The following is a 15,374-nucleotide window of genomic DNA, read 5'->3' as shown; positions in this document are numbered from 1 at the left end:
TTTGCTTTTCTAAAATTGTAAACCTTAGCTTTAGTCATTACTTTTGGGGTTTTAAAAAACACTTCAAATGAGACCATGTTGTGGTCTGAGTTTGCCAGTGGTTCTCTGACCTCTGTTTTAGTTATTCTGTCTTTGTTGTTTGAAAAGACTAAATCAAGGCATGCCTCCCCTCTAGTCGGTGCCTTGACAAGTTGTGTTAGGAAGCAGTCATTTGTCATTTCCACTATTTCAATTTCATACTTCGTGCTACCCACCAGGTTTTCCCATTTTATATGGGGGAAGTTGAAATCCGTGATACATGATGTATAATTTTACAATAAAGTTAATGTTCATCTATTACATTAAACTGACTGTTGACAATCCAGACAAATGTAAATATAGCACGTTGAATGTATGCTATGCTGCAAGGTTTGGAGAAGGCGTTTCTCTAAAGCTGCGTGTGACGTCAGAAAGACAGCAGCCAAGAGCAGCTGGCGAAGCAAGCTGTGGGTAACAACGCAGCAATTGTAACGTGTATTCATTGTCGTTGACAGTTTCCTTCAAAACCATTATCAAAATACAGTATCAGTTCACAAAAAGAGCTTCCTCAGACACTTTGCTAAGGCTGCAAGTACCATCGCTTGATTTAGAAGAAGCGTGTTTATAGCTGAAAAATGCGTTAACTGTTGTATAACCGAATTACGATAATTGCGGTTTAGAATAAAAGGAACGGTATTAATACCGTAATGTACCTAAATCGCGGTAAACCGAAAAACCGGTATACCGACCCACCCCTAGAAGATATCGAAACAACTGAAAAATGTCACAATAAAGAAGCGTCTCCTTCACAGACATTATCAGAAACACACCCTACAAACTGATTAAACTAAACATGTAATAACAAAATAGGTGTGAGATCGATCGTGTCAGAAGGCTTCCCTGATGAACTTGTCTGAGTGAGAATGCTTGTGGTCTAAACACAGCTCAGATAGGCTCTCCTATGCCGCTTTTCCCTGATGTTTAACATACACTTTCAAGTAGAACTCAACCAATAACTATTTCAACTGGCAGTTAATTCGTAATTATGATTATACATTCTTAAAGGAAAATATATAATTTATGTTTCACCAATTACTCAGTTTATCACTGTCGACCAGGGGCTGATTCTTTTAATTTGGCTATTTAAAAAAAACAAAAAACAAAACAAACAAACAAAAAAACACATTTTAAATATCGGTGTGTTCTACGTTAAGATCACGTTGTAATCATAATGCTGTTGGCTGTATATATTTACGGCGATTGCAGGTTATCGGCTTTTCTGCATCGAGCAGTGGTTCCTTCAAATGATCTGCTCTTGATCTTTCTGTCGCTGACTAGCCACAGAAAGAGAATGTTTTGAGCATTCATTTCCGGTTTGTTGCCAAGACGACTGCTGCTACACTGAAGCACAAACTGAAAGGGCTGCTAATGACAGATAATAGAGCCGATCAGCTTAAGGGAGCACACGAACCGGAGCTTGGGAAATAGGGAGAATACTGGGAAGAGAGAGAGAGAGAGAGAGAGAGAGAGAGAGAGAGAGAGAGAGAGAGAGAGAGAGAGAGAGAGAGAGAGAGAGAGAGAGAGAGAGAGAGAGGCTTGTTTTACCAGCTGTTTTCCTCACGAATAACTTGAACCATGAGCCAAAGACAGGTTTTGCAAGGTAATTCGCCTTTGAATTAGTTTGTATTATTATTGTTTGTTTTGTTTATATTGATCTGTTACGCATATTATTTAGTATTTAATTAACTTCAAAATGCAGGTAAGGACTGTGAAATGGCTATTCCAAGTCTATAAATCTGGAATGCAGGTATGCTATCACTAGAACCATGTATGTTATTGGCATAAACCCTGATTAAAAAAAAAAAAAAAAAAATTAAAAAATCCAGTCATAATGGAATTGAAGAAGTGTGGAGGAGCATCTGTCATAAGTTCAGGCAACCATATAATCTTACAAATATTGCCTTCATACTTGGTACCCTTTCTGGAGCTAAAATTACACAAATGCAGGAAAAGAGGTTTTGCCATTGTACTTCTGTTATTAAAATTGTTTGGTAATACTAAAGACATTAACTGGGCAAATATATCTTTTATTTTGTTTTTAGTGTTATTATTTAGTATAATGCACTGAACAAACTGCATTATTTATTAAATAAATAAATAAGTACAAGTAAGAAAGAAGCTATTGCAACTATGTGTACAGCAGGACTAAATAAAATGAATGTACACATGTGAATGTATGGTGTCCAAAAAAATAAATAATACAAAATATAAATAAAAATGTCTTTGACAAAAAATAATATTACATTGATTTCTATTTTTTTTTTTTTAAAGTAACTTAAAATATATTTTGTGTGTGTGTGTGTGTGTGTGTGTGTGTGTGTGTGTGTGTGTGTGTGTGTGTGTGTGTGTTTATGATTTAATTAAGTCTTACTTCATTGCATGCCCTGGTCCCAACATCCATCTGAGAGGAACTTTTGTTTTTTTGTAAACCCGCCACTGCCACAGCCATCCCACCTTTGGCCCTGTAGGCTCCACTTCAACTGTTTTTATCTCAAATAGTTGCAGACTTCACATTTTCAGTGTTACAGAAACTTACAGAAGATTTCATGGCAATGTGACTTTTGTTTTCCAGATGATAAAGATCTAAGTATTCAATATATTGGTTTTATACTTGGTAAACAGCTGTATCCTTTGATTCAAGTTCGATTGAATTGTACATGAAAAATGAACCCTTTCATATTAGTAGTTTTACATAGCTGCAGCCACCACAGTCTCGATGCCTCGTATCTCAGAAACCATTTGACTTTATATTTGCAGGGTTGTATAAAAGCTTCATTAAAATTGAATAAGCGCTTTTCTATATGTAAAAAATTTAAGTGAGACATGCATGTAGGCAGACAGACAGCCTCTATACATCTTGAGATTATAGACTAACTTGTGGGAAAAAAATATCCTTAGCGACAATTGTTTCTCTAGATATATGCAAAACTAAGTGTAGCAAACATACAGATGTGTGGACAGATATACGCCATCTCTATATGCCCTGGTTGGGATAAAAAGTATTTTGTATCTTACTAATAGCCCAGTGGTATCAAGTATTTTTTCAAATTTCTAGGGATTTTTTTTTATAAGCAAACTATTAAGTTATTGTTTTGATAAGATTTCCTTTTTCGTTTTTTATTGATTTCGACTGGTTTACACTGATTTTAAAGAACTATATATTTTGTTAATGATGTATTTGTTTATTATTGTAGGAATACCAGTTAATCAATGACATGCAACATGACAACTTTGGGTTAAAGAAAAGTTTGTTTGGGAAATGAGTCATAAAGAAGTATTTACTTGAAGCCATTTTTTTTTCTTGCTCATGAGCAAGCCCTTTCTTTGTTTGGTTTAGGTGTAATGTCCCTGCTGAGGCCTCTTCTGTTGGATGTGGTCCCAACTATTCAGCAGACAGTAGCTTTGGCTCTGGGGAGGCTAGCCAATTATAACGATAACCTGGCAGAGGCAGTCGTTAAGGGAGACATTCTTCCACAGCTTGTGTACTCTTTGGCTGAGCAAAACGTATTATTATTATTATTATTATTATTATTATTTATTATTATTATTATTATTATTATTATTATAATAATAATAATAATAATAATAATAATAATAATAATATTATTATTATTATTATTATTAATAATAATAATAATAACAACAAACAACAACAACAACAATAATAATAATAGAAAACATGTATGCATCTTTCTTTTAAATAATTAGAAACTTACAATACAATACAATATGCAGTTACTGTATAAAATAATACAACTTTGTGAAAGAGAGCATTACAAAAAAAAAGAAATGAAAATACCAAGTGTTATGTTTAAGTACATTTGGGCAAATTTAAAGAAATGAAGTAAAACATTGTGAGGTCTATTTAATTGTCAGCTCTAAACACTACCATTTTAAATCATTAAAAGAAGGTGACTTTGATACAACCAACATTTCTGTCGGTAGCCATACTTAAGATAATACATTATATATATATATATATATATATATATATATATATATATATATATATATATATATATATATATATATATATATATATTTTTTTTTTTTTTTTTTTTTTTTTTTAATGAGTAAAATGCTATGGGTTTAGTACTAATTTGTGGTGGTATTTAGATGTGCCACTGTTTAATTGAATAGACCCCCTTTTTCATTTTATTAAACCAAAGGCTATATTTTAAAGCTGGAAATATGCCAATAAAGCATTTTCAAAAAAGCAACATGTTTAATTGCTTGTTTACATGTAAGCTATTTATCATTACCAAGGCCCCTTAACATTAGTGAGTCAAGGTAAAATATGCACTAGTTACACAAAAAGACATTCTAACTTTGCAGACATTTCATCCACAAAAAAAAAAAAAAAAAAAAACACATTTTCTAGATTTGCTAAACTGTTTATTTTAGTATTAAGGTGCAGATTTCTATATTAAATTGTCAGTTTTTAAAAAATGTGTTTTTCTGTTTGACACGTTGAGTTGAGTTGTGCATGCAACCTATCTACCTCTAAAACACTGTACTAAGATATTATTTCTACCCTGTTATAGAAAGCATAAGAGATTACCAGGGATGCATTTGTCATTCAGTGATAAAAGTACTTGAGAAAAGGTTTTGCTACTGGCAAATTCTAAATGAACACAGAACCCCCTGTCAAAGGGTGCAAACACAAAATCTACATGAACACAAAACCCGCTGTCAAAGGATCCAAACACAAAATCGAAATGAACACAGAACCCCCCCTGTCAAAGGATCCAAACACAAAAATCTGAAATAGTTGGCCATCAGATCTGTTATGCAATAGTATACATTTAGAAAGTGTAACGTGCTAATCAAATGTATGCATGTTAATTCAATATTAATCTTGTGTTTGTGTTCATTCAGAGGTTCTATAAGAAAGCTGCTGCGTTTGTGCTGAGGGCTGTGGCCAAGCACTCCCCCGAACTGGCCCAGGCAGTGGTGGACTGTGGTGCACTGGATGCCCTTGTCATTTCCCTGGAGGAATTTGATCCTGGAGTAAAGGAGGCAGCAGCCTGGGCTCTAGGATATATTGCAAGACACAATGGAGGTAAAAAAACAAACAAAAAACGTTTTGCACAATTACTAAATGAAATACACCTGTCTCTTAAAACCTTGTGGATAGCTATTAACTCAATTTAAAACTGCAAGCTGTATGTTGACACACTTCTTGGCTTATGTGGGCACATGGTTAACACTATGTAACACAATTTTTGTTCCTGGGTAGTAAGTGTTACTTCCTAATTGCTTATGCCTCAAAAGTATAGAAAATGGCTATTATTCCCCACAAACTTTGCTGTTGTGACCAGGACAGTGATATTTCAAAATATCACTATTTCTAATGGGAAAACGGGCAAATGTGTGTCTTTTTGTTCACATAAAGTCAGAAAAAAACAACATATGAATCCAAATTAACATGTATTTATACTAAAGTAATACAAAAATGACTACAAAAGATTTAGAAGTGAGTAGTTTTTCGAGATTTACAATTATACTGTAAATACAGTATAATAATTTTGTGTTTGATTGGTTGAGCAGATACTGTAGATGTTAGTCAATGAATAAAGGTTTCAATACTTAACAGTATGAAATATATGTGGTTAAAAAACATTCAGCTACAATCCCATAAAAATGTAATAATAATAATTGCGAAGAATAACATACTTAAAAATATTATAAAATGAATGTTAAAATAGACAATAAGGAACAAGTACCTTTATATATCTTAGAACAATCACCAGACATCACTGGTAGTCAAGGGCCTAGACTTATACTATACAGAAATCTAAAATGAATACAAATCCCACGCCAAGGGACATGAACACAAAACTGATGTATGTATACACTACAATACATGTGTAAGTAATGTGTGCATTTATATTATGTAAATGAACATTATTTTCTAATATGTACTCATAATATGTAAAAACATCTCCAAACAAAAACATGTTGGACTTAACTATATTCATCTACGATTATTGTTCCCGTTAGAATGGTGTGATACTCTGTTGTTTGGCATAACTGTGGGTAAGTGAGAGTTCTCGATGAACACACATTGTTGTCAGCTCACCCAGATCACTGATGAAAAGTTCTGGAACATTTTGTTCAGCATGTGATAAAGAGAGCATGCTTTACCAATGTTCATGGAGCACTTTTTAACCTTCATGGAGTACTGTAGTTTTTCCAAAAATGAGGATAGATGAATACATGATGTTAAATAATTACAGCACTCCACGTATGTTCATGTAGTGTCCTGTTCATATACCAAGTACACTGTTTGAAAAAGAAAAAAAAAAAAAGTTTAAACCTAAATTATTATAATTTGGAACAGTGTGATTCATCCAGTCATTCTCTCAGCATGCCGGATCAATGCAAGATAGACTTCAAAATGACACCTGGTCAACAAGATTTCTTTCAATTCTTGTTGTGCAACTGTAAAATACTGCATATAGAATTCCCTGGTATTGTCACAGGAAGTTTTATTTCTGGGAGCACATTTTAACTAGGACAGTTGCTCTACTTATAAAACTAAATACTGATGTAATATAGAAATAAATCTGGAGCAGACATGCAACTACACCCTTGCACTGCTTTTGTAAATTACGTAAGGATTAGCAAATCAAGTCCTAATAATAATTATAATTAATTAAATAATTACCATGACACCTATTTTTAATATTGCTTTTTTGGTCCTCTAAAGGATCAATTAGAAATTCTCTGAAATCTGCTCTGTTGTTTTAGTTTTTCTGTGCCCGAGCATTTTCATTTCATTTACGCATATGTACAGTGTTGCTTCCATTAATTACAGCGGCTTGTTTCTTCTTCCTAGAATCCTGCTGTCAAATGAATGAGGATTGTGTTTACCTCTTGATACTGTGCACTATAATAGATTAATTGTCTTTGGATATAGTAGTGTTTGCAGTTTCTCTCTTTCTCTCTGACATTTCCAGATCTGCCACTGGGAACACCAAGAAAGGGTCCAGTGTATAAACAAGATGTGAGATGGCTAGATATTGGATAATTAAGCAATAATTAGTTTTTAAGTGTAATGCAAAATGTGATAAATATTCTATTTTAGAATATGGTTATATCTGAGTTCACTGCACTGTCTGACTTTATAGGAAATTATCATAAAACACATTTTTATGCAGCGTTCTTCTATTTCTTAAATTATCTTTGTAGTTCATTCTAGTTCTATTTCAAACAATACTGAAATAAAAAATAAAAAAGTTACTGCAATGGAACGATCGGATTAGTTAAAAAAAAGTGTTATCCAAACTCTATCCATCTAATTTCCTAGCAAAATAATTACTGTATTGTCCAAACATTCTGTAATTAGTTTTCTAACACAACATCAAAATTACCCTAAAAGTTCTGTCAACATTTAGTTATATGCTTTGCCTGTTATTTGTATAATTTTTTTTCACAGTAATTAAAAAATCATCAGTGTCGTTCAAAGATACATCTAAAATAAACATTTGAAAAGCCATTAATCTGTACTGTAAACAGCACATAATATTGTCTAATTGGGATAACTGGAAAATCTTTTTAAATTGAGCCGTGCTGTTTGTTGTTCTGAGCTGCTCATCGTCAATGTGTTTGCCTGTTGACAATTGTAAAATACCCAGTGTTTAAACAGCTGAGATGTGCTCGCCTTCTTAACAGAATAACAAAATACAGCAGCGCAATCTGCCTGAAATGTGCGCATGTTAATGGGGCCAATCCATTGACCTGTGTCCTCTTCATCTGATGATCAGTCCACATGCTGTATGAGGCAAGACCAGCTGATTTGAAATGCAGATGTGGTGACGGGACATACCCCCTTTTTTTTTTTTTCATTCATCGCTGCATCTGTCAGGGTGAAAAATGACCAGCACAAGGGTCATTCACCTATACTCACTTCATTATTTTTCTTTTGGTCTACAGAGCTATCACAGGCTGTTGTAGAGAGCCATCCCTCTTTTAGTCCTGTGTATCCAAGAGCCAGAAGTTGCTTTGAAAAGGATTGCTGCTTCAGCCCTAAGTAACATCTCAAAGCACTCCCCAGAGCTGGCACAGACTGTGGTGGACGCTGGGGCTATTGCTCATTTATGCCAAATGATTCTCAACCCCGATGCTAAACTAAAAGTAAGGATAACTACAATTGTATTCATGAGTCTTAATTTACCATACAAACAGTTTAATTATTTGTGATTTATTTTATATAAACATAATAAAAAAAACATTAATTAGAATGTCATCATCTGCATTTGTTATGCAAACTCAGGGCAGAGCTAGATTATTATAATCTGTAATTATGAGTCAACATTTTTATATATATATATATATATATATATATATATATATATATATATATATATATATATATATATATATATATATATTTAAAAAAGACACAGATCTTCTAAGAACATTAGCAATGGCTACATTTAGGGAATTATTTGTGTGTTTTCATAATAATTAAATCATATTCATTCTGTAGTCAGATGCACGATTTGTATACTTGTTTTACACCTTAGTTATAACTACTAACAACCCATCCAGCAATATCATTGACAATTAAAGTGCAATATGTGCCATGCATGAGTGGTTTGAACCTTGATTATGCCAAATTTTTTATCTTGGCTAGAGACCAATAATGAGTGTGCCATTGGCCTTTGCGCTGACACATGGTCAGTGAGGAAAAAATTGATGGGGCTTGTTTGCATTATCATCATTATGTCTCTCCAGTGACCACTACTGGGTCTAGGCAGACTTCCAGGGTTCAGCAGCTTGGTAACATCCGCTGCTTAGTTTCGGCAGGTAAAAAGACAGCTTGTCTGCAGGAACAGAGATCAAGTAGATATTAGCTAGCCTGAAAGAGCAGAGGAGGTCTTCATTCAATGTGATGTCAGTTACTATGGTGCTGGCTAAAAATTGTTATTTCGCCCAGCACAGACCTATAACCCTTCTAAGCATTCCTTCAGAGAGCGTCTGCTAGAGGCGGCAGAGCTCTGCTCCGCTGGTACAAAGGAATACAGTCATAGTGAGTGACTGTTATTGAGTTATGATAGTATTCATCTACGTTTATTGTTCCCGTCTGACTCTTATCCTTTTTTATTTTATTTTTTTATTCCAGCGTCAGGTGTTTTCAGCCCTCAGCCAGATATCAAAACACTCCGTGGATCTTGCAGAAATGGTGGTTGAAGCAGAAATCTTCCCAGCTGTCCTTGCGTGCCTAAAAGATCCTGATGAATATGTGAAGAAAAACGTTGCAACTTTAATCAGGGAAATCACTAAGCACACTCCTGAGGTAAGTATTGGTATAGAAAATAAAAGCACTGTTTGTCTGTTTTAGGGCATATACTGCATTAGTGTGTTGGTTGTAATGAAATTGATGCAGGGCTGAACAGTTTTATATACAAAATGCATGTTATTTCAGAAGTGCTGTGAATTCCATTATAACTTTCCATTAATAGAGCTCTGGTATAGCAGCAGTATATGTAAAAATACTTTTTTCCCAGGGAGTACTTGATTTGAGAAAGTTTAAACCACGTAATGAACAATGCATGGAGACTTCTATCTTACAGATATGTGATAATGACAGACTTCAATATATAACCCAACATCCTTCGAAGGAACTTGTAAACATCATATATGTGAGGTTTAGTCAGAGATCCTGACTGGTGCTGTAAAGAGCAAATCTGCTGTGTTATGGTTCATTTTAGATATGCGTTTGGTGATGATAAATCAAGGGGGATTACTAACTTGAAATGTAGATTACAATTTTGTAAATTCTAAATGACTGATTAAGATTTTTAATGTGCTGATAACAAATCTAGTTTCAAAAATTAGTTTTAAATTGCTTAAAATAATGATGTCTTAGAAAGTATTTATTACAGTTTCACAAACCCCTGTGTAAAATTGTATTCTAAATAGAATAATTATATATCTTTTTATAATTCTTAACTCCCTACTTTCTGATCACAACTCAAATTTATAAATATTGGTCTAAGAGAAATTGAGATGGCTTTACAAATTCAAATACAAATATCAGCAGTGTCAGCAAAAATGTATATTGTGCTAGAATATCTTTATTTAAGTGTGAAATTGAATTTTCCTTTGATTGTCCTGTGTATGTTTTGTCTCATCTGTTTCTCTAAGAGTAGCATCTCTCACTTTTTGTAGCTCTCCCAACTCATTGTTAATGCTGAAGGAGTGGCTGCTGTCATTGATTACATCGGTGACTCCAGAGGGAATGTCAGATTGCCTGGTATTATGATGCTTGGTTATGTGGCAGCTCACTCAGAGAACCTGGCCATGGCAGTGATTGTCTCCAAGGTTAGTGCTTGCTTCATTATCTGCTCATTACCATTTATAATGAGGGCCTCAAACAGACTCATAAATTACACTTGTCCAGTGGGTATTGTGGTTTTCTGCAGCCATTCTATGAAATAAGTCCTCATATCATTCTTTCGTGATAATGCAAAATATTTATCACTAATGTCTTTCTTTCTTTCCTGTAATCTGTCGATTCCTTTCTTAACCTTCCCACAAACCTGAAAAAGAAACAGAGGTAGTGTCTCTATTATTTCCAGAATCTTTGTGTTTCTGTCATTCTGTCACCCAATCCGACCAAACCGAGCAGCTGTGTGATAATAATCAGCTGCTCTTTAGCTTGCAGGAGAAGTAGTGCAATAGGAAAAGTGGAAGCGTGCTTTTGCTAAATTTCCTTATTAGTATGAACCTATCAAAGATCTCCTGTCAGACTGGCATTGTGTGTGTTTGGTTTTTTGACGGGCACGGCAGGGGGTGCCACAGTTGGCTATCTGCCTGTCAGAGGAACCAGAGGACCACATTAAGGCAGCGATGGCCTGGGCCCTGGGGCAGATTGGAAGGCACACTCCAGAGCACGTGCGTGCTGTTGCCGTGGCAAATGTTCTTCCTAGGCTGCTTTCCCTTTACATGGAATCTGAAAGCTCAGAGGACCTTCAGGTTAAGGTAAAACAAATAAAATGTGATGCCTTCTGATTCTTCATCTGAAATGAGATGTGTCACTCGTGTGCCACTTGCCTAAGAATGATACTGTACTGTGTTACTTTTAAAAAACGTGTTTAATTAGAAAGAACTAGATTAGTTATAAAAAAAAAACACACACACACATTGGTATAAAAAGTAATAATCTTGTTTTTTTAGATTCAGTTTGACTCATTTTCTGTTTTAGGCATCATGTTATTTCTAAACTAAAGGCACATCAGATACATCATAGTATAATCATTAACCCATCCTCTTCAACACTGCTCCTAGTGGATGTAAGAAATGTCACATTTGTTCTACGTGATATTTTTGTCTGATGTAGTAATTACACCCATTTGAGGCAGTGTTTTAAAGGGGGACAGGTTAGTGGCTACAGTCTGGTGTACCAGACCTACTTTTAGGTCGAATGATGCCACAGGGGTGCTTAAATGCCTTGAGTTTTAAAAAGTCACATGAAACAGAAAACGATACAAAGTGAATCTTAACAAGAAGAGTAATACATTAGCAAAGATAAGCCTGATGTTTCAAATGGTGTACCAAGTTGCTCTTTAAGACCTTATTGCTTTAGAGATAAACTTCTTTTCACATATGTTCCCCAATAATAGATATATTTCTTTATAATGCAGTTATCCGTTACAAAAGATGTTTGGGTTAAACCAATTTTTTTTAATGTATTCTTCTTTAATTATCTCCGTCAGATAGAATAAAATCAAAACATGTTACTGGTAAACTGCTTGAAACTGATTAATTGTGTATGCATTCAGCTGTTTCATTCAGTTACTCTGTTGAAGTGCCAGCTTCCTTAAGACTGGTGGATATCATAAATACCTTAAACTCCATACCACATGTACATTCTGCTATTGTTGTTGTCATCTCTAATCCTGTATATGGAATACGGTAAATCATGAAGCAATTGAAGTGTGTTCTTGCTCAGCTGACATAATTGGTATTTAGTTTCAGGCTGCTGTAGCATTTCTGAAAATAGACACCAGTCTGTCTGAAGCAGTAAGCCGGCTTTCTAGCTTTCAAGGCCCAGGAATGCAGAACACCATGGGCTGTGAATTCCTGTCATTGTTTTAGGCAGATGCCTAACAGTTTCCATTAATGTGTTTCACTAATACAGACGAAAAAGGCCCTCAAGAGCATCCTGCAGAAATGTACATATCTGCCAGCACTGGAACCCTTGTTACATGAGGCTCCTCTCAATATTCTAAAGCATGTAGTTGGGCAGTTCAGCAAGGTAGGGAAAAAAAAGAAAAGAATTCAATACAAAATGTGTTTTGCCATGAAGTTATAGCATGAAAACACTGATTTAAGCTCAGTCGACTGGATTCACAGAACCTGATTAGCGCTAATCTTGGACAACCTTGGACAGCTTACTCATTTATTGTAATTCCAAGATTAGTGCTAACCAGGGTTTCTGATACCAGTAATAAGTGTTTTATAATTAGGACTTCTAGTTTTATTTTTGATCACATGATGTCCCATTTAAACATATTTTGAGCTGATTCACTAATTACCAAAGGAAGTTGTTTCTTTTTAACCATAGATAGATATAAAGATAGATATATAGATAGATATGTATAGATAGAGATAGATATAATCTGTGTTGTTTTTGATCAGTTATAACCCTTGTCTCTTAAGGTACTTCCACATGACAGTAAGGCTCGTTGGCTCTTTGTAACCAGCGGTGGCCTCAGAAAGATTCAGGAGATCAAGAGTGAGCCAGGTTCAGTTCTCCAAGAGTATATTAACTCCATAAACAACTGCTACCCAGAAGAAATAATAAGGTAAGACACACCAAGTGCCAAATGAGTCTTCCTTTAGGGTTGTATTGAATTATGAAATGGCATGATTTACTCGCATGTAAAAACTATTTGAGATCAATTGTCTGTTTTGACTTTATTGTCAAATATGCTTTTTTACATTTAAAACATTGCATAAAGTCAAACAGGATCAACATGTTCTTACAAATCCCTTATTAAACAGTGACATGAGAAAACTTACTAGAAAACTACACTGGTTATTAAAAAAAAAAAAAAATCCCTGCACAATATATACTATTAACAGCTGCAGGTTTTCTTTTAATTTATCTCCTTTGCTGCATTGGAACACTGTCTGCTGTTTTATTACAATACAATATGAAAACCCTTCTCCTTACTTATGGATCAGAGTTGATATTTTTATTTATTAAAGCAGTTGATGTGTTTGCAAAAGCCTTAAAAACTGGACAAGGATACTAAAATGTGACTTAATACAAGTAAATAAGCTAATAATCAATTTCCTATTTTATGGAAAGGTGAGGAGATAGTTTTAGGCATCATTGATCAGCGACAAAAATGTGTTGAAATGCCAATTATGAAGTTCTAGTTATTGTATTTTATAGTGACAGTGACGTGTTATATGTGATAAAGGCGATTTAATCACAGTACTGTAATAATCTTCATTTTTGTAGGTACTACTCCCCTGGATACTCGGATACACTGCTGGAAAGGGTGGATCATTATCAACCAGTCATGTAAAGCAGTTAAAGATATCTGTGCTTTGTGAATCAACTTTTAAATATAGAAATATTACATAATATTTTGTATAACATAAGTTGTTTTTTTAACTTTATTCATCAATATATAAAATATGAATCCCTTGCTTTATTAAGACTACATTGTGTCGTTTTTACTAAAGAGTCTTGGGGAGTTGTTAGTTCCGTTTCATAAAAACAAATGGACAATGATCCTTTCATGTATTTGTATCAAAAATAATAAACATTTTACGAACGCCTGGTCTATGCTTGATATAACTTGGTGTTGCATCTTGATTCTTAATGAAAACGAGAATTGACAGATGGGAAGTAACACATTTCATTTTGGTTTAATAAACTGAATGGGTTGAATGAATGGGCTTACGATATGAGATGCATTATGATTTATCATTTTGACAAGGTTGCTTTTGACATTTTGTAATACACATTTCTAAGTCCAGTGTTTTTGATCGATGGGAAAATATATATTTTGCATGATACCTATCATGGATTTTGGTATAAGCAGTCCACGGCTTGCAGTTTTTTTTTTTTTATTATTCTGTCGCACATTTATGATGTGTATGGTATGTAAAAAAGTATTCGGCAAGGTTTTTTGTTTTTTGTTTTGTTTGTTTGTTTTGTGTCTTTTGTCTGTTCATTTAACAGTAGGCTACGCTACTGCACCAATGGTCGACTTTTTCTGCGTTTCTTCAGAATACTTAATCGACAGCGTGTAACAGATTCGCTTGGTCTTAAAAGCCAAGAATGCATGTTGTCACGTTTCTATTAAATTGTGCTGCTTTCATTTTTAGTGTTTGTTTCTGAAAGCTAAAATTGGTTTCTGTTATTTCAAGTGGAGGAGCCTCCCTCTCGGTTCCACTTCTACATTCTGTAACAAAGCCCTCCTTGTAGCTTACGCCTTGCTTTCATTAAGTTACTGCTTTAATGGCGGTCGCTGCTCCCCAAAATCTGCACGATCTATCTTGTACAGCTATTAAAAACAGCTCCCTATTAAAACATTTCATAATCGAGAAAGACTGATGAACGGAGACTCGTCGGTCGTACACCCCGCTAAGCAATGCCTCTTAAACATCCGTGACTGCACAGGTTAAATGTTATGCCACGTTGAACTGGCTATAGGCTACATTTCCACACATTAAACCCGGGAAAATGTTCTCAAGTCTTATTCCAAATTAATATTAAAAAAAATGACAAATGCCATTTTCATGTTATTTTGCCTGAAGGTTAGCACGTGGAACTGACATATAAATATGAAAATACTCGATCTGAATGATAAATCTGGTATCTCCAGCTGAGTTTTTCCATTGATAGTTTCATGATAGCGTTTATATATATATATATATATATATATATATATATATATATATATATATATATATATATATATATATATATATATATATATATAGGGTTAAAGGGGCGGGGGGTCAGTGTGGTGAATTTGAAGTCAAAATTATAATGGAGCCTCGGTCGCTCATGTGACACACACGTAGTGTCATCGCACAATATTGCTATAAGTGTGTATTAAAACACGCTCATTCTTATTCAATACGTTACCTGCTTATATTGCGATAAAACACGTTTTTGTAACCACAATTGATTTCTGATCATAAGCGCATACAGCACTGGGGAGCACACACACGTGTATCTATAATTGTATCTAATACTATAAGGCTGCGTTGTACCACGATCAGCTTGCCTCTATATAATGCATCAAATAGTTTTCATT

General features: G+C 34.4%; 1 pseudogene; it reads left to right on the top strand.

The window, feature by feature from the left end:
• The first annotated feature begins 3,420 nt into the window (after positions 1 to 3,420).
• LOC121307693 lies at positions 3,421 to 11,100 on the top strand (annotated as a pseudogene).
• Positions 11,101 to 15,374: the final 4,274 nt, after the last annotated feature.

This window comes from Polyodon spathula, chromosome 3 (genome assembly GCF_017654505.1).
Source record: "Polyodon spathula isolate WHYD16114869_AA chromosome 3, ASM1765450v1, whole genome shotgun sequence".
In the NCBI taxonomy this organism is placed as follows: domain Eukaryota; kingdom Metazoa; phylum Chordata; class Actinopteri; order Acipenseriformes; family Polyodontidae; genus Polyodon; species Polyodon spathula.
This window is presented reverse-complemented; position numbering and strand designations above follow the sequence as displayed.